The sequence below is a fragment of the Leptinotarsa decemlineata genome, unplaced genomic scaffold (assembly GCF_025532065.1).
Source record: "Leptinotarsa decemlineata unplaced genomic scaffold, Ldec_3_MD MMD2_tig00026294_RagTag_RagTag, whole genome shotgun sequence".
In the NCBI taxonomy this organism is placed as follows: Eukaryota; Metazoa; Arthropoda; class Insecta; order Coleoptera; family Chrysomelidae; genus Leptinotarsa; species Leptinotarsa decemlineata.
Window position 1 is genome coordinate 273326 of NW_027412674.1, and position 27002 is coordinate 300327.

General features: G+C 35.1%; 1 protein-coding gene across 2 annotated transcripts in view; it reads left to right on the top strand.

The window, feature by feature from the left end:
• Positions 1-27002, top strand: part of dtn (transmembrane protein 132C dtn) — a 237620-nt gene that overhangs the window by 173035 nt on the left and 37583 nt on the right. The gene's annotated exons all lie outside the window — the stretch shown is intronic.

Here is a 27002-nt window from a genome sequence, read left to right on the forward strand (position 1 = left end):
CCTGCATCTGGGACTGAAAACACCTGCACCAGAACCGGAAGGTGTTTTTGATCCATCTGTGAACCAAAAACTATCTGGTCTTAATATTTCCTTTCAGAGGATCCAGTCCTCTCTACTCGGGAACAGTACTTTATAAGGCAGTTCGTCGCTGACGTTGTGGTACTGATGGCACCACCAATAGCCAGACAAGCCTGTCTCTAAGCCAGAGAGCTTCGCCTGGATCGTTTTCTGTAAAGCTTTCGGTCACCAGGCAATCGCACTATAAGTGATCATTGGTCTGACAATTATCACATAAATCTAATGGATTTGTTTGGGACCTAAACCCCAAGTTTCACCACAAATCCTCCAACATGTCCATAGGGGCAGTCTGGCTTTGTGTAGAACTTTTTCTAAGTGAGCGTTCCAAGTGAGTTTTTCATCAAGGACAATGCCAAGATATTTCACCTCCGTTTCAAATGGAATGATCTCGCCATTGAGGGAAAGTAGTTATATCGTCTAGTTTTCTCCTCATGGTGAAGGGGATTCTCACAGTTTTGCTGCAAGCATATGCTTCCTAAAGCACCAACTGTGAACAACGTCCAAGGTGCTTTAGAGGATATTACAAGCTACCCTTCCCGACGTGTACCTTGCCAAGATGTCGAGGGCATCAAGCAGACTATCCATCAGGAGCGATCACAAAAGGGGAGATAGTACCCCATTTGAGGGCAGCCCCTGGTGATCCTGAACCTAATGACCTCGTCTTGAAGAGTCGTAGTTGCAGTTATGTTTACCAGCATGGCATAGATCCAGCCAGTTATGGTCGATTCTATACCTTTTCTAGCCAGAGACGATCCTATAGATTTAGGTAGTGCATTGTCAAATACTCGTTCAATGTCGAGAAATACAGCAACCGCAATCTCCCTGTTGTCCGCCGATCCACGGCGGACTTACTCAGATTATAAATGAGCCAAGCAGGATTCCTGAACGTGGTGGAGAGTATGCCTGTCTTCTGGATCTATACCTAACAACCAATCCAGAAATTTACACAGTCACCGTAAGGTCTCCATTGGGATATTCTGACCACAAACTCATTTCAGTGTTGAGTGAATTACCGATGAATGTTGGGGAACAATATAGGCCACGCAAAGTTTGGCATTACAGATCAGCTGAATGGAAGGATCTTCAAGACCATTTCCGAAATTTTCCCTGGCTAGATGTTTGTTTAAGCTTTAAATATCCATCAACCTGTGCTTCTGAAGTCACGGAAGTAATTCTATTATACATGGATGCATATATTCTTTTTTCAATGAAACGATCTTCTAACGGCAAACCTTGGTTCAAGAAAAATTGCGTGCAAGCCTCCAGAAATCTCGCCTACCGGCAGTGGCGAAAAAATCCCAGTGTCGAAAACTAAACTAGGTTTGTTAATGGTCGCAGCAGCTGCAAACTTAGGATAAATAAAAGCAAACAACTTCATAATCAGATAATTAGAGATGAACTGCTTGCCAATCCCAACGGGTCTAGGTCCTTCTGGTTGGTAGCTAAAGCTGTTAATCAGAACTTTACATAATCCATAATTCCACCCCTAATACAAGGATCCATATTGTCTCCAACCCTCTTTATATTGTATATTAACGACGTAGAATCCAATATATTGATTTGCTGACGACAGCACACAGCACATTTCATTTCAATTTCATACAGAGGCACATCTTCACCGGCAGCAGGAGGTTGCATATCTGAATGAGGATCTAGAAATGATTTCGAATTGGGCTTGAAATATACACCAATATGTCTTGGCACAATCATGTTGGTGGAATTGCAAAGACTGCTTCTCAAAAGCTTGGAACACTGTTCCGAACGAGAGAACTGTATACATCACCTCAGCAACTTTTGATGCTTTATGAAGCTCAGATTCTTTGGAGTATTGTTTTCATGTATAGAGCTCTGCCCCCAAACATACCCTGATATTGCTGGATTCCATCCAGAAAAGAGCCATGCGCCTAAATGAAAATGCGAACATCTCGTGCAACCTTGATACCCTGAAACATCGAAGAAATTGTCTCTTTTCTGTAGATACTTTCACGGGAGGTGTTCAAATTACTTGGCATATTTGATTTCACCATGAGTGGTATATACATAAATACGCGACGGACTGTGGCTGCTCATCGTTTTGAGGTTCAACTCAGTACACCTCGAACTTCACTCTTTCATCTGGAGAACTGCGTTCATGTGGAATGAACTTCCTGAAAATGTTTTTCCAAATGGATTTAATCTCCAGCGATTCAAATCCAATGTGAATCGCTACTTTCGCACAGGCACCGCTCTGAGAGCGCCTTAACGATTTTTCTGTGATTATCTCTTCCGTTCACTATTGTCTTCAGAATATATAATATTTTTAAGAGTTGGATTCATAAAAACAACTAAAAACACTATTCTGTATTTCAAATTATAATACTTCATTTCAAAGATGATGTGAACAATAAAATTGAAGAAATATATACGAACAAAAAAAAATAAAAATCGTGCATAATCTCAATAGTTTCAAACTACATTGATTCACAGTAGGTGCTCGAACCACCACACATGAGTATAACTTAGTTTAGAAACATCTGACATTTTGGAGCGTTTCTAAAGTTATTTTATAACATTATTTTTCCGCAAGAGGACGTCAGAATGAAATGTTTCGTAGTGAACAGTCACATGGATGAATTCCTTATAAAATCACCTTTTCAATAATGTGTCACACAGTACAGCTTGTCAATCTAAGAAGCGACTTGTAACATATCACCACCTGCGTGCACTACTGACAGAGAAAGCATTAGGATAGAAAAGGATGAAATCTACTGTGCGACTTGGTGCGCCTATTTGGGTTTTAGAGTGGCCTGAGAATACAGCCCTCGCCGCAAGTAGCAATAAGGGTTAATGGTTTTTTAATTGATGGTCAATTATTAGTTCAGTATGATAATGTGGTATTCACGTAATTGAATTCAAATGAGTTTGTTTTTCAGCAGCCTGTATTGCATTTAATTTCGAGTTTATTAAAGAAAGGTAGAAAAGACTTATTCTGAAAATGTAATTTATTCAGGACGAAGATTAAATTTCAAAAAGAAAATTTCTTGGGAAACATTATATTCATTGAGATGGAATGAATCCAAACAAAAATATATTTAAAGTTGTGATCGAAAAATTACAAAGGTTCAACTTCAGACAGATCGGAATCGCTTGTAGAGTTATCACTATCCTCACTGGTACTATGGTCGTCACTATCACCTCGAACATTTATAATAACTTTTATCTGCTGCGAAATCAAGAGTAAGTTCCTTCGAAGCACAAAATTATTCGAAACGTTTAGCGTGTTCGCAACGTTTTTTCCACTGCTCTTGAGAAAACGAAGTGAAGAATTCGTCACATAAACTTTCAATGGATTTGAAATTGGTATCCAAATTTTCATCAGCCACATATTGTTTCAGCAAATCCCCAAACTAATTCTATTGGGTTGAAATCTGGATGATAAGGAGGCAATCTGAGTACAGTATGCCTATGATTTTCCATAATCCTAACAATTTCATACAACTTTAATCGTGGTTTATGGATTTTAATAATGGAATAGAGATCAATTTTTAGCATATCATCCGTGAAATGAATGTTCCGTTGTCTCAACCATTCTCTCATCTCATCTTTAATAATGGAATAGGGATCAATTTATAGCATAGCATCCGTGAAATGAATTTTTCGTTGTCTCAACCATTCTCTCATCTCATCTTTCCTTGAGGAAATGGTCATACTACTGACCATTGTAGTATGAGGCATTGTCTTTAACCAAAACGCTTTTATCTGGAAGATTGGGAATTAACATTTCTTGCAACCACTTTTTGTAATTGTCATAATTCATTTCGTTACGTACTCGTCCGATTTTGTGTTGGATTTGAATTTTAGATATGAATTTTTCACAAATCCATTTTCTCCTCCTGCATTCACAATTATAAATCTCTGTCCTTTTGAAATTGGTGCAAGCAACTCCTCATTCAAATTATCATTCCAACTCTTCTCAAGTGTATGTGAAGCATGGATATATGTTTCATCCATATAAATTATTGTTCGACCTTCTTCAGGGTATTTTTTGATGTTTCTGAAAAAAAATTATTTGCAACTGCTGAATCACCGGTATTTCCATGAGCAATGTTCAATTTTTTTTTTTCGTTTTCCTTCACCTGAATCTTATTTTTTTTATTATTTAGATTTCAAACCGCATCAACCACATAGGGTTATTAGCGGCGGTACATATGAGATACAGTATATCGGTATACATTAAATTGAATTAAATATATGGATTCGTTTGACATATTTTATTACATTGTTCCATTCTCTATTTAGAATGGTGGATATGTCTCCGGTTAGCTTCAATTCGTTTATCTCTTGTTGGTGCTGTTGACATTTGATGAATAGGTGTTCCACAGTTAGTTCCATGTTGCAATTTTCATATTTACTTCGAGCTTCCTTTTTTAGTAAATGTTGGTGAGTGATACGAGTATGTCCAATTCTTAGGCGACTTATGGTTATTTGATTTTTTCGACTAAGGGCAGCATAATTTTTTATTTCCATGTTGGGATTTATTTTGTACAGTTTATTGGCAGTTGAAGATTGCCATTTCTGCTTCCAGATAGTGTTTATGGAAGTTTTAATCTGACGATATATGTCTGTGTGTAGTGTTGAATCTTATTTCTTCATCACTTTTCTCAGAAACTCATAAGATCTCTTGTAAAACCATTTTCGTCAACGATTTTTTTATGTATGCGGAGTAAGGTGGAAATTTTTTTTCTCGGTAATGTAATAATTTATCATATATCAGAAAAGAAGGCCCTCGTCGATACCATCAAAAGCTGATTTTGATGCTTTTCTATGTATTTTTTTATTAGGCGTTGGAAAAGAAGATGACTCACCATTTTCAATTGTTTTCATTTCACGAGCTATTCTTTTAATGCTACCCAAACTTACACCCGCCGCTTTTGCACAATGCTCTTGAACTTTTTTCAGGTCAATGTTCTCTTCTCTTCTCTCGCTTGAGCACACAAAACTTTCCGTTTCAATTTCGATTCGAATGCCATTTTCTTAGAGCACATACTTTACCGAAGTGGACACTACAAGATTGTCGTCAAGACTGAGCTCCTATCACGAGCATCTTAGAAAAAGGAGGTCCTAAGCCGAGACTTTGGAGTCGTTTCCTATATTTGACAAGCTGTACTTTTCATATTCAAATTCCAAGGATGATGGTCAGCAAGAGGCGAACTGCTTTTGTATTTCTTCCCACGAATCTGTCTCGAGGACATTCATTCTGTTTCGTTTTCGGTTCAGAACACTGTATATATTGAAGGTGCACTCATGAATAAATCCTTGTTTTTAGCTTTGCTGATAATTCATATCAAAGATGAATCGAACAATACGTTTTTGTTACATGAATACTCTCGTAAATTCTTTAGCATGCCTTCGAGTCCTTATAGTTATTAAGCTGTTGCAAAATATGCAATCATCAGCCTTGTCTTGTCCAAAGGAATGTTTCAACGATATTCACAAATGTTCAGAATTTCGAAAATATAAAGTCTTGTAACTTTATACATAACAACAGCATGCATCAAATCCGCTAGTTCTAATTTTTTGCAGACTTGTTTGTGATGTTGGCCTAATGAATAATCCAAGTTTTTGACCTTGAGCGCCGAACGCAATTTTGTCAAAAATCGAAAAAAACGCGAAAAGATCGGGTTTTTTCAAATTTTGGCGATTAAAATCCTGAAGGACTAGTTTTTGAAAACATTTGCTATGTACGTTTTTAAAGTAAACTAAATTTGCTACAATATGATAGTTACTAGAACTGTGTCTGTAAACCCAATAGTTTCCGAGATTAAGCCTTTCAAAGTTTATCATTTTTTCCGAACTTCGCAATTTTTTGTAATTCTGTCTTTTAGATTATTTCAATTTTAACCCTGAATATACTATTGAAGCTTTTTATGATGGGATGTTGAAAATGAGAAGTGTGAACGATGATGATGGGCTCGGCATTTCTCATTTGCGAACCGAAGAGATGTAAGAACTGTGTCGTACTTGGACGGAGATGATTTATGTATGGCAGAAATATAATTTTGGATGTCTCAAAGTGTTTCTCTGCTATTGCTTCCTACATGAACCCATTCCATCCTTCCATCCCGGAATATTCAACTTTTTTTCAATTTTCCCATATAACCATAAGATATTTGAAGGGAGTGGTACGATTTCTTTAGGTAGCGAATGAATATTGTCTAAGTTAACGATATAAATTGCCGACAAACCCTGATTGGATGGCACTTTTTGGAATATTTCCAGCTGAATAGGAGGATTTCTCTGTACAAGTTCAGATGCAGTGCATCAAACGGTCCACACCGTTCGGAACATAAGGAATTATGGGGAGTCACAATCATTATACCTCCCATTGCGTAAAAAGTAGCCGTCCCATATAAGTTGTTGACATTAAAGTCGGTGTTATCAAAAGAAAATTGCACAAACGATATTGAAGGGTCCTTCAAGGGTCTGGTTGCATGATGGCCGAGGTTTCCAAAAGCATAATATTCTTGTAATTAGCTGAGAATCCAAGCGTTAACAATAACTCAATCAGATATTTTGACCCGAACTTGTGATACAAGAATACACCAATCCGATGCAGTAAACAAGAGATAAACGAGCGAGGCCTGACTGCCGATATTATTGAATGTGCAATAGCAACGCACTTCTTTCTATAGCAATCCAAGCAGCTTCGTTTGTCTCTTGAAATTACCGTTTCGAGCAACAGTTTCAAAGAATCACTAATAACTGAATTTACATTCTGGAAGAAGTCTTCGGATGGTGTGAATTGTGTTGTATCGTACACTTGCGACCGTATATCCTCTCGTATGACTTAAGCAGCTGCTTGCACCACGTCTAGTCTTTCTGCTTGAGGATCTGAGCTTCTACTGTCATACCGTGTACTGGTAAGAATTTTGTGACCTGTGTTTTCAAAACAAATAGTCGTGTGTCTAAAGGATCAAAATGTCCTCCCCATACTTTGCAAACAAGCGAGTTTTGACTGTTCGTAGTTGAGGTCGTTCTTCTTCTATCTGGTCCATGAGTTCATCTAGAAAGAACTGACACTCCTCAGCGTTCTCTTCCAGTAATGAATACATTTTTTTCATGACCTTATCAACTTTGGGATGCTGACAATTTTCCCGGGACTTTCCTGTTGATGGTGCCTGGTAGAGCTTTGTTTGGCAGAACCGATTATATCTGGCATCAAAGGCTACCAAATCTGTGTTCTCAGATATACGCTCTTTTATTTTAAGAGCCTATTCATCACCACGTTTCTCAGCTGTTTTCAAGATTGTTGCACTGAGAGACAACTTTTCCGCAGTAATGACATTGTTTCATTTTTCTGGCTTCTTCTTCCTTTCTGCCACAAGGAACTCTTCAGTTAGTTTGTCTCCACATAGATAACAGTGTTCTCTTGAATTGAACTGCTCAGAGACTGATCTCGTGGCCCTTGATGGCATAATATTTGATTTTCCACTGCTAACAGCTGCTTTCATCAACTTCGGATTGTTGTATTTTATCTGACAAGCACTGTGTACATATATCTCATTTACACCCTTCAATAAACGCTGATTTTCTATGTTCTTAAGGGAAATACTCGACGCAAGAAGGGTTTTTACACCTCTTTCCTTCACTAGGCGCACTTGACCTTCACTTAAAGTCTCCTTACATATAAAACACAAACCCAGGCTGGGTCTGGGATCAGACATTCTGTAGATTTTGAGTTCAAACGGCACTCACGTTATGGTCTGGGGAGTATGGTGGTTGAAGCAGAACTTAGAATTTTTGGACGGTGATTTTTTAAACGTGCGGACAGGCGTTGTCGTGTAGCACGATGGGACCTATTCTTTTGATCAGTGCCGGCTGCTGCTAAAGCAATTTTCTTACCATAGGACTGTTGCAGCCCGGTTCCAGAAAGTTATAGTGAATCACACCACCATACAGTAACCAAGGTCTTTGTTTTGTGAGTTTTTGCTTTTGGGAAGTGCGTCGTCGATGTCCAACCAATGTCCTGAACGTCTCCTGTTGTAGGTGATCTAGTTTTCATTACATGTGACGATCATATCTTAAGAAGTATCGTTTTGGTTACGCAAAAGCAAAGAGCAGACCTCGAAACGTGATAATTTCTGTCGATCATTCAAATCAAGGGCACCCAGTATTAGATCTTTTTAACATTTCCAATACGTTATGAACGTATTGGTCGACCACTTCGGGGCTCATCTTCAACGAAATTTCGCAAACCAATGTCGCAAAAGTGCATTCATTAACACTATCATTGCCAAATGCCTGGGTAATTTTACGAGCTGTTTCGGCAGCGCATTGGTTCAATTTGAATTCGTAGAGGAAAATTAGCCGAAAATCGCCCAATTATATCATATAGTCATCAATTGAATATTTATTGAGATATTGCGCTAAAAAAGCACATGACATTAAAACGGACAAAATTTTTCATACTACCTAATATTTGATTCATTTGATATTTTAATAAAGTTATTGTTATTTCAATACGTTCTCTAAAGAATAGAGTGATATCTACAATCTGACATACACTGTGTCCGTAAAGTATGGAACAAATTAATTTTCAGCTAAACAGGTCATTTTAAGAAATAATCCTGAGACACGTCGATTTTTGATGGTAATTTACCGTATTTTAAAATAATAATCTAATATACAGGGTGAATTACGTTCGAGTAATGACGTCACCGTCATTTTTTTTAAATGGAACACCCCCATTTCGTCTCAATTTTCGGATTACTCTAGCTGAGCTGATTCCAAAAATGTATCACACGTTGATTCCAATTGGTACAGGGTGGACAAAAATACAGTAGTTGTGTGTGTGCTAATAAAGTAACGCGTAACATTCTTTATTAGGTAAATTAACAATATTATCAAAAATACTTATTGTCTAGCGGACAGAATATGCTGGAATACACGACTTTATATTAAATGTTCGAACTGCAGCCCTTGCTGTATTTGACAAGAAACCCAAACGGTGTACAAATTCTTGTTGAACCTTGTGTATGGTTTCTTGCGTGATATTGTTTATTTCTGTTCGAATTTTCACTTGTACATCTTCAATATTTGTTGGTTTCGTTTTATAAATAACATTCTTCAGATGGCCCCACAGAAAATAATCCAAAGGATTTAAATCTGGTGACCTCGCTGGCCATTCAGTGGGTCCACGTCTACCAATCCACCTGTTCGGAAAAATTTCATCTACGTACCTTCTAACATCTACAGCATAATGTGGAGGTGCACCATCCTGTTGAAACCATAAACTTTCATCAAAACCTCCAGGATTACGTCTGCTGGGAAATAAATTACGTAAAGTAGGTACCCCCTTAAAAACTCAAGGTACTTTGCCCCGTTTAAATTACCTTCGATAAAGTAGGGTCCAATGATTCGATTTCGTACAATTCTAGCCCATACATTTACCTTTTGAGGGTATTGGTATGATGCTCACGCATCCAGTGGGGGTTTTCTTTTGCCCAGTATCTACAATTCTGACGGTTAACCTCACCATTTAACGTGAAAGTGGACTCATCAGAAAAAATAATGTTTTGTATCAAGAGAGGGTCTCGGTGACATTTATCCATCATTTCTTCGCAAAATTGGAGTCGTCTATCGGGATCATCTTCGTTTAATTCTTGCACAAGTTTGATTTTATAAGGATGCCATTTTTCAAGCTGCAATAGTTTGTGTACCGTTGTTTTGCCAACACCGATTTCGCGACTAACTTTACGAACAGAAGTGTGCGCATCTTCTTTAAAACTCAGTAAAACATCTAATGCTGTATCAGCATTTGCAGGGGGACGACCTGATTTGCGTACATTTGCAACCGTACCAGTTTCTCGAAATTTCGTTTCCAGCTTACTGACTGTTGAACGTGTTATAGGTCTTTCTGAATATTTATCATTAAACAAATTGCACACTTCCATCTGAGTTCGCGATCTGTCTCCATACCCAATCATCATAAGTATTTCAATTCTTCGTTTTACACTTAACTCCATTTCTACTTCCAATTAAATCTAAGCAATCATTCGAATATTCACGAATACCCAAAATATTGTAGTACTAAACTGTCACTGAACATCAATAAATTACTAAACAAATAATGATATTTCACAAAAAACTAGACGACTATGTTTTTTATAAATGTAAATAAGAAATAATTTCTTTCATATTCTGTCTGTTAGACCACAAGTACCAAACATGTTTGGAAACAGCTCATTTTTATTACTCTAAACATGTAGCAAACTACGGGGTGTTACATTCAAACCAATTGCCGCTAGACAATAAGTATTTTTGATAATATTGTTAATTTACCTAATAAAGAATGTTACGCGTTACTTTATTAGCACACACACAACTACTGTATTTTTGTCCACCCTGTACCAATTGAAATCAACATGTGATACATTTTTGGAATCAGCTCAGCTAGAGTAATCCGAAAATTGAGACAAAATGGGGGTGTTCCATTTAAAAAAAATGACGGTGACGTCATTACTCGAACTTAATTCACCCTGTATATTAGATTATTATTTTAAAATACGGTAAAGTAACATCAAAAATCGATGTGTTTCAGGATTATTTCTTAAAATGACCTGTTTAGCTAAAAATGAATTTGTTCCATACTTTACGGACACAGTGTATAACTACTTTTGAAAGGTGAAAATAAGAATGATCCATATATTGTTAAAATGTTTATAAATCGCCAAAGTTTCATACTGAAAACGAAATATTGCAACAGAAATAGTTCAGTTTTGTTCACCGTGATATGAAAGGATTCTATCCTATAATAATTATTGTCCAGAGTGCGAGAAAGTTAACCGAAGCGTTATTTTCAAGCTGTGTTTCCCTCGTTTTATTCGGTTGGGTGGCGTTAACTAATGATAATGCTTACGTTTACGAGAATCACTATTACTTTCGTGATACATAGCTAAATGTTAGTTATAAATCGTAATAATGTTCTCCAAATTCTTTTAAGAAGGTTATTTGCTTCTAGAGCGTAGATTGCGAGGGTTAGAGTCCGGTCCTGGTGTTAGTCCAAGTAGTAAATTCGCATGTTTCCTTATACAAATTGAATGAAAACGCAGTTTCTCAATATTCCTAACATTCACACTCATAGAGTAATTTTCATTAAGAGATTTATTCTTCCCCAATATTTTACAATAGAAATGAAAAATGATAATTTTTTTATTTTCAAATTCATTGTTTTTATTTTTACGTTGACTGTTATTCGCATGATAGTTTTCCCAGTGTGGATTGATTGTTATTTCATTTAAAAAACTAATGTTATCGAGCTTGTCTTTTACAACCCAATTAGTAAAGGATAATTATTTTTAATATCGTATTGTATATAATGGACTCATTTTCACTTTCCTCAGAAAATGAAATTGACATGAAATTTTAATAATAAGTATCATACTTTAAAAACCCTAAAAGAAGCGGTTCAATGAAGGGGGCATGACGTCACCAGATATAGGAAATGTGGTGCCGGCTAGGAATTGCCATTAGTTTAAGACTTTTCTATGTAATCGGTGTGAAAGTTAAGTTGTTTTTTTCTCATTTGTTTTCATATGCCTGTGTTGTGCAAGTATCGAGAAACAAATTTTTTGTGACTATTATCAAAAAATAAAGTTAACAACGACGTGCAAGTAACTATGCAAAGACAGGAGTGTGACAATCGCACATACAGTACATTTCTTTAATGTCCCCCCCTTTTTATTTTTTGAACGGGTCAACTCAACAAATTGCAATTTGGGATGATGAAATTAATGTATGAATACTTTATTTTAAAGCAAAAATGACAGATGAAACTTTCATCAATCTAGGAAAAAAAATCAAATGGAACGGGGAGTCTTTTGACACATCATTTTGAAGCTCCTGACCAATACTTCCTAACCCTAGAATATGAAGTCAATATCTTCACCTACTACAAAATGGCGGAACATTTAATAATTTCCTGAAGACAAACACATTAATATTGATATTCCTAGAAATATTCGTGTTTATCTGCCATATGGCAATTCCAACAACCCGATAAGGTTTGTTAAGTTACTTTTTTGTTTATAGAAACGACATCAAAATTTAGTACGACAATGAACATCATTGTTCAGTAAGAATAGTCTCATTTACTTTTCGGTTTTACTAATAGAAAGGCACCACGTAAACAATCTCTAAAATGGTCAATTCTCATCCATTGGAAGAAAAAATTGAAGCGATTTTTATTTACGGTGCGACGCGTAACTTTCACGAGATCGAAATGATTTTCAATGAACGTTTTCCGAATCGTCCTATCTGTAGAAAATATTTGAGGGAACTTTCAAATTCACAACTACCGGTAGTGTACATAACAAAAAGACCCCAGCTCATCCGTCCATTCCGGAAGAACAGCAAGTGCAAATAATTGGTGAGATGGTAGTAAATCCTGAACAGTTTACTTATTCCGTCGCGAATGTTTGTGAGGTGTCTCCTTCTACTGCAAATGACGGAAACCATTGCAAGGCATCCTACCCATCTCCACAATATTTGTTTTAGTGACGAATGTACATTTTCTTTAACGGCAATGTTCATAGACAAAATTGCCGTTATTGGAGTGACACCAACCCTCACGTTGGGAAACACATACTCAATTTCCAGAAAAAATTAATGTTTGGGCAGGAATATTGGGAAACCATATTGAAGTACCCTTATTTATTGATCTGCCATATATGGAAACTCCAACAACCCGATAAGGTTTGTTAAGTTATTTTTTGTTTATGAAAACGACAAAAAATGTCAGTACGACCATAACATCATTGTTCAGTTAAAATATTCTTTCTCATTTAGTTTTCGGTTTTCACTAGCAGAAAGGTAAAATGGTCAATTCTCGTCCATTGGAAGAACAAATTGAAGCGATTTTTATTCACGGCAGGCTCGATATATTCCGAAAATTGTAGCAACTTTTATCATCAAATATTTTTCATCTGGCGCCTCGTTATAAACCTCTGGACTTGTTTGAACGTAGGAGTTTTTCATTTTTTAGACCTATAACTTTCATTTTTCCGCTTTAAGTATGCTATTACCTTGAAATATTCGCTTGTATTAACACCATTTTTGACGAGCGCACTCGACTTTATCATTGAATACTTGCTCCACAAAGTAGACGATATTTTTGATTTATCTTCAAGACAGGCTAAGAAGAACGGTTTCTCTGAAATATTCTTCGACGTTTTTAAGTCTACACCAGCTAAGAAAATTAGAATATGCGATGTCGTACTGCTGAGTCGATTTTTTTGGTAACAATTCAATTGAAGCTCTTCTTGCAGCCTCTTCAATATCGTCAGGAACACACAATTCCTCACTATTGTTCTTCCTTATGTAAGACATTAAACACCAGCAAGACCTTCAAATGCAACTTCAAATAAAATGCGTGAGTTGTAAACAATACTGTTTGTTGGTAACCAGGTGATTTGGCATTACCTAACACGTCCACTTCATTGCAAATGCGATAGCATGAAAATAGGTAACTAACAAGAGATGTCAAAAAGTGTTTTTATAGAAATATTAACTTTATCTATTTTATCATGAAAACAGTACAAAAAACTCTGTATGATATTTGTGTGAAAAGTAAGTTTTATTTTGTTCGTGACTCAAAAAATAAAACCTTACTTTAACGCTCATATCATTAATGGTCATTATTGGTCTGACTGTTTATGGAATAAAAACTTGCTTTATTATCGCCACTGTTTCACTTCTCTCTTCACATCTCAGTTGATCGCTCCACCTGAAATGATAAAACATATTAGACTGGAACTACTGTAATAATCTCACCTTCTGTTTAAAAATCTGTTTAAAATATGTTTTTACGTTAACCAGCTGTCGCACCCCCTACGAACGTCAACCCTCAGAAGTCGAAACTGTGCGAGCTAAGGATTAACGAGGTCTTACCTTTTAACGTGTGATACCTAACATGGGTTCGACGATAGCAAGCGAAAATCGATGGTTCAGACTGGGGCTTGAACCACCGACCAACACGGCAGTCAATTCGAGTGAGTGAACAAAGCACCCACGTCGAACCGCCTGGCTACCATAGACCTGTTTCGCGAGTATTTTGTCGTTTTGAATCTTAACTATTGATCTCTTGTAGCCACAATTTATTGAGAAAACTTCTGAGAAATTAATAATTATCTCAGTAAACAATGATGACTACCCTAGAAGAGTAACCAAAAAATGAAATCAAAACTCACTCAACACTTTTTCTCCCTCAAATGATGAAAAGATTGCTATTATTATTACTGTCATCATGAATTTTATCGCATTTATGCCATTAAATAAGTGTCACTACAATAGAAATGAATCAATATGAGAACTATATTTTAATGCTTGGCTGGGATTATCAATTTTTAAAAATTATTACATACAATGAAGTTTCGAAAATTTAAAATATGTTTTTTCTACACCCGTACTCTAACAATACACTTATATGAACATAATCCGTTTCATAATGATATCCATTATGACACAGATTTTTCATAACGATACAGATTATCAACCAATAGAAACCCATAATTTTTCAATCAAGAATCCTGTTCCTTTGTTTGTCCTAGATTCTAACCTAAGTAACTAATTGCTTTATTTGTCAAAATCAGTTTTCATATTACCTACCTATATTATCAAAATGTCTGAAAACAGCGATATAGAAGGAATACCATCGACTCCAATATTTTTAAAAGATCAGATTAATTACAGTTGTTATATTCAATATAAATATAATTAGAATCTTTATAGTTTTCATATATCCATGATAATACCAAATATAATATTTATAGTTTTTCATTATTTATCGGGTTTAGAAAAAATAGCGTATGCAACTCTCATGTAATGGTTATTAATACACTCGCATATACCATACAAAACTCGCCTTCGGCTTGTTTCGTATCCCGGTTAATGCTCGTGTCTTAATAACCATCATTACATGATCGTTGCATAATATACTATTATTGAATTGCAGCAACAAATATTAAAATAATTAAGTGGCATCTAACCACAAAAATGACACTTAACCTAAAAATAAAAATGACAGAAGAAAATAACAATAAATATAGAAAAATTCCAAACAGCTGAAACTATAGTCAATTGGATTGGATTGGATATTGTCGTGACTTTGACGGTATTACGGTACTAAGTGTTGGAACTTCATTACTGGAATGCTAGATGACGTTAAAGTAGCTAGATTTTGAGATTTTTTTGATAAACAATTTTTTTTTCTCAACTAAAAATATTTTTTTTATGAAAAGTATCCTGTTACTTCTAATACCTCCAAGAACATGTGTACACAATTTCATGATGATCGGTTGAGTAGATTTCGCGTGAAACCGTAACAACCAAACTTGCATTCGCATTTATAACATTATTAGGGATACTAGGGATGACACACCAAAAGTGACAGTCACGGAATATTGACATCAGCCATTAAATTTTCCAGCCCTGATGTAACAGGAAGGAACTGCATGAAACCAAGATATCTGCAAATACAAAAACCACCACTATTTCTATTGTTTATTCTCTCAAGTGATTGTTGGCAACTATTTTTCTTTGGAGTGGTTCCAGTTCACTTTTGAATTGAGCACACCTGTCGATTTTTATCCTTGACAACCGTGACGACAAATAATGCTGGGAAAAAGGAAGGATTTGGAACAGAAAACAAAAAAATTAAGAAATTATAAAGTTCTGCTTTGTTTGAAGGTATCAGAGTAGATTTACGCTAAAAAATTGCTAAAGGTAGAACTAATTTCCACAAAGACGGGTTTTGATTTTTTGAGTTAACACTCATATCCTTTCTACATACTAAGAGTCTAGAAAAAATGTGAGTGTGCGAAATGCGTTTTTTGGCCGCCATTTTGAATTATTTTCAAAAAATTTATAAAACGTCGAGTGCGGTTTCAATCAACGGGATATTTTATGCTGAACAGGATTGAGATAATAATCATGAAGAATAAAAAATAATAAAGTGGTGGGGAAAGCCCGAAAGCTTATCCAGAAACATTTATTTTTAATAATCAAAAGGCGGTATTAAAAATGCAAAAATGAAGTGTAATAGTCTTCATAATTTTTTCAACACTTCGTTTCAAGGCTACCAGAACAGTTGCAGCATATCTTAGTACATTCCTCAGCATACCGTCGACAAATACATTTACCACTACCATACGGTTCATTTGTATCTGTTTTGCATGTGCAGCGAATTGTGTTTAGTAACAATTCTGGTGCAGGGCTACGTGCTATGGTCTCTTTCTTTTTTCCAACCCACTCTTCGGGGTTGGCAATATTGGAGTTCAGGGTTTTCCAACAAAGTCATGATATTATGAATATATACGAAGAAGGTGCTACACAGCAGCATCTTCAGTTGGTGGCAATCTTGCAATATTGAATTCACTTTTGGCAGTTATTATTTTTTCCAAATAGAGATTATATCGTAGCATATTCAAAATCTCTATTTTTGGATTTCCTCCGTACAACGATACCAATGCGTTAATATTACTGAGGCATTGGTAGTTAATAATATTAACGCTTGAGAAAGCTACTGTTTAGCGAACACGTGTCGCGGTTTTCGTAAAACCCTTCATAGTGAAAATCATACAATAAACTGTATTAATGAGTTTCAATATGTATTTTCATCAAGTATCAGCCAGTTCTATTCAATATATTTCTTATTGAAAGCTGGTAAATTTGAAAAATTGTAATGAATCTGGACGAGGTTATGTTGCAAGGCGTTCATTATCAGTAATATAATATTCAAAATGAATTATTGATATAGTAAAAACGGAAGCCAAGTAGTGGATGCGGATAAGCAGACGAAAGGGTGAAGGTTGGAGTCTGTAGTGGATATATGAAGAAAAAAATGTATTATTATTCATTCATTACCAGGAATATTTACTTTTATGTGGTGAAAGACCATAACTACATAGAATATTTAACAAACAGATTAAAATATAAAATTGACATATTCAAATATTTTTTATGCCTTTGAAACAACCTTGAAACCTCATTCTATGAAGTACTTCTCTCTCAGACTGCCACAGTGACATATTTTCCTTTCAAGTTTTCCTAAGTCTCCTCTCATATTTTTCCTGTCAGTTTCGCTTCGAACGCTACTCTTGTTTGTGTTTTTGTTGGTATTCTATGAATGGGTCCCAACCGTATTAATTGTCTTTCCTGCCTAACTTTGTTTATCACTTTGATTGAGAAGTTTTCCTTGAGTATTCTTATCCTGTCTCTACTAGTTTTATATTACACTTTTCTGAAGAAACACATATCTGATTTGAATTAACACGTTATCTGTGAACACTTGCAAGGAAATGTTTGGAGATGAACAGAAGAATATTTTGATAGAAGACTTCTTAACCAAATTAGAGAAACTTATTTTTCACCACTGATTTAGCAATTGTAAAATTTAGTTTTTTTCAAAGAAACTGAATTTAAAAAAAATCAATATCTCGGCATCGACTACATCTACAGATAACCTTAATGAGAGTCATCTCAGAATTTATCGTTGAATTCAGCCACGAAATTTTTCTTTCAAAAACGAATAAAAAAATATACCCTTTTCAATTCAAATTCATTTTTTTGAGCTTTTACAGCTTTCACGAAATTTCAGTATTATCGGAGAATGGGTGGTTTGGTTTTTCTTCTATCATTTGTATCATAGTCGGATTATTTTATTTTCCATCAGACCCCAGATTGTCTGGCGCCGTCTGCAACTGACCCGAAAAGTTCCACGTAGAGAACGTGTGGCAAACGATATTTTTCTTTCGTAAGAGCGTATCAAGTTACTTTGCCACCTATATTAGTCCAAACACACCTGCATAGTACATTTAGAGATTGTTTTTTACTCAACACAAAGATGTTTCAGAAGAACTCGACATCACGCTCTTGTTTGGAGATGACAAATAAATATTTCTTTACCTCCAGGATTGGCTTTCTTATACGTCAATAGAAATTATAGTATCGAAGTAACAAAAAGGAAAGGAACATTCTACAGGCTAAATGGTTTTTGGTTGTGAGCATTTTGAGTTTCCGTTTCAAAGAAGAAAAAATACAAGTGGAATTTGTTAGAGAAATGAAAAATTTTATTGCGATTGGAAATCGGTTTTGCTGTCAAGTGATTTATATCCATCATTCAACCAACTTAATTGAAACTCAAATTGACCTACTTGACCTACTTCTTTATGTGTAATTATTCTTTAAAACTACCAAAAGAAACTAAGTATAATATATTTTTATGAAATCTGTTTAAAGAAGAGCTTTATTATTTGGTTATACTTGAAGTAGGGAACTATTTATTATTATTACTAGTCTGATATCATTATTGTCGAATAAATATATATCTTTTACCATTATCACGTTTGTACTCAATGGATATTGTTGAAAGTTCAAAATATTCCTTGATTTTATGGTATTTTTTTAAAACTTTTTGATGCCAATCAGGTCAAATTCCTTAGTTTTGCTTCAATAAGCTAGTTTATGTTTTTTTTATCAAATTTCATAATTTCTTTTAAAAAATACGCCATCATGAAATGTCTTTCCATATTAAATATTATCCTATTATTATAACTAGCAATGTTGCATTATCACACCAATGGGAAATCTTTCTCCTGACGAAAATCTAGTAGTTTTCATAAAAGAGCTCTAAAACAACGCATTTCAAACTTATCATTTCAACCTTTTTCTAATAAAGGACAATGAATCTGTTATCTGTATGAGACAAACAAAGATGACATATTTCAGAGGCGTGCTGTTCTGTTTACTTATGTTCCGTGTTCCGAGACTTTCAGTGACATATGACATTTTGTGCACCTAACCTATCTTCCTCTATATAAATAAATAACAAAACAACTGTTGTTTATGTGGCTTGTGGAGGTGATATTGAACTATAATTTATTATTCTGCCTTAATTGTTGATTTATAAAGATCATTTTCCTTTTTTAAAGTAGAATATCTAGGTACGTATAAATTATTTCAACTTAATATAGACACTGTTGCCAATATGTAAATTAGAAACAAATCCCTTTAAAAATTAAAACCCAACATTTGAAACATCAATTTGAATACTTTTCGAAGTGAATTTGAAAAACTCATGAATTAAACTCAACTTTATTTTGGTCAAAATACTCTGGAGGTAAAATAGCTCCCCAGTCGGATCTCCGGGTGGGGGCTGATTCGAGGGCATCAAGGATATCCTGCAGAAGTTACTTCTGACAGTCAGCAGAGTCTTCTTATTATCAATCTACAAGGAAATAGCATAGTAACTGCAGTTGCTAAGAGGCCCACTATCAACTTCAAAATCGATTTCTACAACATCAGAGGACTGAACTAAAATATAAACTCAGTGCACCAACATCTGCAATCAAATAGTCCTCATATTCTTGCACTTACAGAAACCAAAGTCAGTGTTTCAACAAACCCCGTCAATTTTCTATATCCTGGCTATGATTTGCACTCCCGAATCAAACGTGACTTTGGAATATCTCTTTTTATCAAAAGCGATATCTTCTGTCGACGAGAGGAAATGCTGGAACCCCGAAACTTTACTGTTATTTGGTTCATAGAAGATCACCAAATTCATATGCTGCGTTTATCGACCACCAAGCGATACACAATATAGGGTACTATCACTTGCAAACAACATTGACTTTCTGCAAATCAATCATCCCAGTGTCGAAATTTCGGTGACTTCAACGTCCACAATATCGAATGGCTCAAATTTTCAAATATCAATGACGAACAATGTCGCGAAGCTGAGGCTTTTGCAATAAGCAGCGTACTTACTCATATTCTAAATGAGCCAACCAGGATTCCTGACCGTGATGGAGAATATGCTAGTCTTCTGGACCTATACCTAACAACCAATCCAGAAATTTACACAGTCACCGTAAGGTCTCCATTGGGGACTTCTGACCACAAACTCAGTTCAGTGATAAGTGAATTACCAATAAATGTTGGGAAACAATCTGAGCCGCGCAAAGTTTGGCATTACAGATCAGCTGAATGGGAGGATCTTCAAGACCATTGACGAAATTATAGATCCTGGCTGGATGTTTGTTTTAGCTCTAAAGCTCCATAGACTTCTACTTCTGAAGTCAGAGAAGTTATCGTATCATCCATGGATGCATATATTCCTTTTTCAATTAAACAACCTTCTAACAGCAAACATTGGTTCAATAAAATTTGCGAGCAAGCTGTCGCCTTCAAAATTCTCGCGCAGTGGCGCAAAAATCCCAGTACTGAAAACCGAACTAGGTTTGTTAATGCTCTCAACAGTTACAAAGTTAGGATAAATGAAAGCAAAGAACTTCACAATCAGAGAATTAGGGATAAACTGCTTGCCAATACCAACGTATGTAGATCCTTCTGGTTAGTAGCTAAAGCTGGTAATCAGAACTTTACAAAATCCACACTAGAATCCACAATGCCAGAAATTACTTTTCGACAGCGTCTAGTCAGGTGAATTTTGAAACAGCTCAATATGAACATGGTGTCTCTCCCTGATGAAGTGCCCGTCATCGTTCTAAAAAAATGCGCAAATGAACTCGCACCAGTATTTTTAAAACTTTGCAACCTGTCTTATAAGAAAGGAGTTTTTCCTTCTTGTTTGAAGATGCTCACGTTCAGCCTATTCCCAAAAACGGCAGTCTATTCCAAATAATTATAGAACAGTCGCTATAAGTGATATCAAAAACCACGGAGGAAGTCGTAAAGCACCATATACTCAAATATTTGGAAGGCTTCAACATTTTAAGCGATCATCATATTGATGAAAACAAACGGAAAACAAAGATCAACAGGCGACCTTCTATCGTATGTCATCCATATTTGGAATAACGCAATCGAGGAATGTGGAGAATCAACACTTGTTGCCCTTGATATTTCTAATGCCTTTGGCCATGTGTGGCATGAGGGTTTGCTGTTCAAACTTCGATGTTATGGCTTGTCGGATCATTTTTGTGTATTGCTCTTCGGCTTCCTGAAAGAACATTCCCTATAAGTGGCCGTCAATGGATGTCTTTTGAATACTTTAACAATCAACGCTGGTATTTTCCAGGGATCCATATTGTCTCCAACCCTTTTTTTATATTAACGATTTATTGGAAGAACATGAATCCAATATATTGTTTTTCTGACGAAAGTACACTTGTCTCATCATTCCATTTAGATTCCAGGACATCGGCTACGGAGGCACATCTTCACCGGCAGTAGGAAGTTGCATATCTTAGGTGATTTCGAATTGGAGTGAAAATAACTAAGTTCAATTCAATGCCACAACAACCCAGGCATCGGTTTTCTCCCAGAAGATAAATGTCTCCGAACCGGATATAATAAGGTCAAGTTGGAAAATTCCGCTTTCTGCTTCGATGAGTTTGTTGGGGATTAAAATGGACACCAATATGTCGTGGCAGAATCATGTCGCTGGAATTGCAAAGGCTGCTTCTCAATAGCTTGGAACACTGTTCCGAACCAGAAAACTGTACTCTCCTCAGCAACTTTTGATGCTTTATAAAACTCAGATCCTTCTCCGGAGTATTGTTCTCATGTATGGAGCTCTGCTCCCAAACATACCCTGAAGTTGCTGGATTCCATCCAGGAAAGAGCCATCCGCCTGAATGGAGACGCGAACATCACGTGCAAACTCGTTCCAAGAGAGGTTGGAGATTTATCTCTCTTCTATAGATACTTTCACGAGAAGTGTACAAGTGACTTGGCACATTTGATTCCACCAAGAACAGTACATATCAGAAATACGCGACCGATTGTGGCTGCTCATCGTTTTGAGGTTCAACTCAGTACTCCCCGAACTTCAATGTTTAAAAACTCTTTCATCTGGAGAACTGCGTTTATGTGGAATAACACCTCCTGAGAACTTTTTCCCAAATGTATTTAATCCCCAACGATTCAAATCCAATGTGCATCGCTACTTTCGCACAGACACCGCTCTCAGAGCGCCTTGAGGATTTTCTTGTAGTGCTTGTATTTTGTCTTTGAAAATAAATATTGTCGTTTGAAATATAGCTATCAGTGTCAGTTATAGCCAGAGCTTGTATTGCAGTAACTAAATACACACCGTATAATATAGTCGAGATCTGATTTATCACCACGTGTATTAATTATTTCACCATGTCCAATCTCAGAGTGTTCAACATCTCGGCCATTCCAACTTTTTGTTTGTGGAAAAGTGGAAATTTCAAAAAGTGACAGCATGCAAGCTTCAACTCAATAAAAAAGTCACTTATTCATAAGAATAGAGTAGAGAAAGTATAACAAAAATATAGAGTGAGAAAAAAGAAAAGTTGTTTCTGCCACAAATTAAATTGCTATGGAACAATTGTTATTGAAACAATTGAGTTAATTTGTAGTCAGTATATCAGAATATATCAGAGACTGTAGGAAACGTGACAAAATGTGCGAAAATCTATCATCGTAACTCGAAAAGCACCGTTTCATAACCCACAAAAACGATAAATTGAATAATGCAATATTAAATTTGTGTTTTTGTTTTGGCTGGCTTTCCACATGCTGTAAGAATTTGGCCTTCTACATTCGGAATACTCAGTTGGACCTGCGTCTTCGTTTCATTAGAGAAACATATTCATAGAATCGTGTCTACTTTCTGTCACTTAGGAAAGAGATCATATCTGGAAGTCCACAGATGTATGATTTGTTATCTGAATCATGAGTATTAGTTATGACGTTTTGTCACGAAAAACTTACATCGATTCTTTTGAATGGGTTTTATTTATATACATTGTGTAAAAGCCAAATGGAATAAATTCATTATTTCGGTTACTGTGAACAAAAAAAACCCGAAACACGTCAAATGTAAATTATAATTTGACATTCTTCGACGTAAAAATGCCAACCCTACCTTAAACCCCCTTCGAATGACAGGTACAACCCCCAAGTATATGTTTGTGATATATCGTTTGAAAGGTCTCTTCATTTTATATTCAAAAATGTTATCACTTTCAAGTTTTTGCTCGCATAAATTTCTTGAGATTCATTTGCGGTAGATTCGGATACCTTTCGTTGAACATTCAACATGTTCTGCTGATAATTTTATCTCACTGTCCAAAAGTAATGAACAAATTCTTAAGAACTTGGTGTTCCATCGTTTTGGAGGTATTTGAAACTTCTGAAGTGACGAAAATTTCAATATTATTAGGGAAATGTCACAATGTTAGTGTCAAATAGTAATCATGGCCTGCTTACAAAATACCGAAAAGGAATACCATTCTGAAGGGAAATTTGTACAAATAAATGTTAAGTCCGAAACTTGACTAGTTAGGTATACGCATGGTATACATAGAAAGAAAAGAAATGTTAACAGTTTTCTGAATTTCTAATAATACACAGGGTGTTCCATTTGAAATAATCAACTTTCAGTCAGTTTTTCAAACAAATTAATAAACTGTATTTTTACCACCCTGCATTGAAGTAATGGAGATTACGCTGAATTGTGGGGAGCCTCCAAGTATCACCTATCTCCAATCTAAATTTCGGAACCATACATAGTATTCCTCAACTCAGAGATATCAGCATTTTTAGAGGTCATGATTTCCGAAGAAATAAATTGAAATTAAGTCATATTTCGAAAACGGTAACAGATAGGAGATAGGTATAGGGTAATTATAGATTCCAAAAATAATATTTTCGAAAATATTTCAGTTGGGTAGAAGATGACCGAATATGCTCTTCAATTGGCCTCTGTATCATCGGCATTGTATAAATCACAAAATAATATGCAGAGCTTTTGTGATGTACATCTAATTTTGCATCCTTGTTCAATTAAGCCTTATCAGTCTTTTTTTCTCTCGAGCGATTCAAATAACGCTTGGGTACGGAAAATTAAAACATGAAGAAATCTATTTTATAAAACTTCCAAAACTTCCATAAACTTGCATAAAAAGATCTAGACTTCCAGAAACAATAATTTCTCGAACATATTTCATCTTGTCCTATGCATATTATAATGGAACAATGGTAGTGATCTCTGCTCAAGAGACCAAATAATTATTGTGGTTGCGGCTCCGTGGCAGATACAATGATTTGTCCCAGTTGCCAGTTGCAGTTGCCAATGTCGGTTGTAAATGCCTTTGCATTAAATTGGGTCAACAATGACTATAAAGATCGATAACATTATCAGTCTATTACTGGATATTATATTTCACAATAAAATCCAAACCCCGAAAGAAATGCATAATTTCTAAATGTAGTTTTCACGAATAGAGGTAAAAAAACTATGTTACAAGTTACAATTACATAGATATACATATATATGTATATATGGAAAATCCGTATGAGAAAACAGTAACGCAAATCAAAAAACTTTTTTTAAAAAAAAAGGCGTTTCGATACGCTTATAATTAAAATTAAAATTAACTTTCTATATACTTAAGGTGATGCATGACAGCCAAAAATATGTTGACGAAATGTAATTATTATTTTTTATCTAAATTGAAAGGGTTATATTTATGAGTGATTAATTTTTGGGAAAGAAAGTGTTTGGCTCTCTACTACTTCATCTTGATACTAAAAAATGTGAGAATCTTCCAAAGAAAGGAATAAAGTAATCAATTTCAAAAGAAGTAATAACTCTTCACATAGATCATGCAAAAAAGTAACTTTCACACAAACTGGAAGGGAAAACCCTTCAGAAATAGCTACTTTCATACAAACATTGAATTTCTTTCAAAACTAATACTTTTATCTATTAATAAAATACTAAAAAATTTACCTGACAATTCAAAACCTAGAATTTTGAACCAAATCAAAATACGTTATTTTGACAAATCATCATGGTAAAGGAGGTATTTTAGTGGAAATATTTTTCTCGTGGGATACAGCGAATTATACTGGAAAATTTTTGAGGTTTACAATAACAGATCATTTTTGATAGATAGTTTTGATACATTTTAATTACAATGATAAGAAGTTTTCTATATTCTTCAGACACCACCTCTCTTCTTAATGGCGAAAATGTAGGACTTTGAATGTTTTTGATTAGGTATATATGTCTAATAAAAATATATATATATATATATATATATATATATATATATATATATATATATATATATATATATATATATATACAGAGAAAGATTTTATCGAGTGTGTATATATGCAAATATTCGTGGACAATTCAGAACAAATTTTCTTTCTGCAAGTTGGAGCCACAATCCTCTATTAATGCGATTAAATAAGTCATGGTACGATGATTGATCATTACATCAGACAATTTCACGCATATTTTGCATTTAGTATGATTTTCAAATCGATTCATTTTCAAACAAAGAATTCTGTTGGTTTTACTGGCTGTGCAATATTCATAAGCACGCATAACCCACATTAATAAAAACACAAAAAAAAATTCTTCCACTTGTAGTTACTCAAAACTCATGTAAAATTGAAGAATATACGATTTTATATCTTGAAATGGTATTCCCATGCAATTACAATGGGTGGAAATTACCAATCTGAAGGCCTAAATAATAGCTGCCAAAGCTATGACGCTCTGTGAATCTGTTTATGCAGCTTCCCGAAAAACCTCTAAAATTATAATTTTCTACCACTTGTAGTGAGCTCAAGTAACTATAAATTGAAAGAATATTATATTTTTTGCCACTGAATGGCACTTTTGAGCGACTACAGTCAGTAAAAATTAACAGTTTATAAAGAGTCCATTGGTGTGATCATGTAATCTGTTCCTGAAGATATGTATCTATAAACCTACTATTTTTTCACATTCTACCACTTGTAATATCCCGAAGTAAATAAAAAAAATCAAAGAATGTAACATATTTCATTATAAAACTGCATTACTGTGTAACTACTACAATGAGTAAAAACAATATCTTAAAGGGCAGGCTGAGAAGCCATTACATGACCAGTACCGAAACTGCAAATTTGATAAAATTATAACTTTCTACCACTTGCAGTAATCCAAAATTTATATAAAATAGAAGAATATATTATATTACGCTTTAGGTTGCCATTTTCATGCAACTACAATGAATAAAAATTTCAGAATTATCGTAGACTTGTGAACCCATACCAAGAGAATGACACCGAAACTTCGACGCAATGTAAATTTATTATATTTGGCTAACAAGGTTTCCAGAAGTTGAAAAATAACATAAAAAAATAGATGAGTTTTTTGTTTTATATGAATGGTTACAAGTGGTAATAAATCTAATTATTTATATTATGTTGACTATTGTAATTATTGTTTATATGGAAAATGCAATTATTATAAACTATGGCGAGTTGATTGGAAGTAGTTGCTTGTTCTTAATTCAGAGATCCTTGAATTGTTTTTGCCGAAGTTAAAACAGACCTCATTGCGTCAATTATTTCCTGATGATGGCCCGAGTCTATTTGGAGATATGGTTTTATTTAGTGGCTGCTACCATGACCGGTTATTTTAATCAATTGATGTTCTTCAATTCCCGTTTTGGCTAAGGTTTTAGCTTACAGAATGATTTGTTATTTTGATCTTTTAAACATCAATTCCAATCAATGATGCAGCGGATTTGAACCAGGATGATATTGTGTTCTGTCCAACTGGACTGTTCTTGTACCAGCCTTTGAAACCGGGATTCTTCCAGCTTGGATTTGGCGTCAAAAATAAACGCTTAGTTCTGATGGGGCCCCGCTTGCTTGTTAGTTTTTTAAACAGTCTCACTGGGCATATTTCTTCGTTAAGTGTATTCGGTACTAGGCACTTTCTGTACATTTTCTTTGAACCGCCTTGGGTGGTCTTGGAGAAAACCGGGTTATACTCAATGCGGTCTGTTGGTTCCCCTTTATATTCCTCCACAAAATATTCGAGTTGTGCTGCCGCTCCTTCATTTCCTGTCCAGGCCAATTCATGACCAGCAACGTGGAAAAACTTT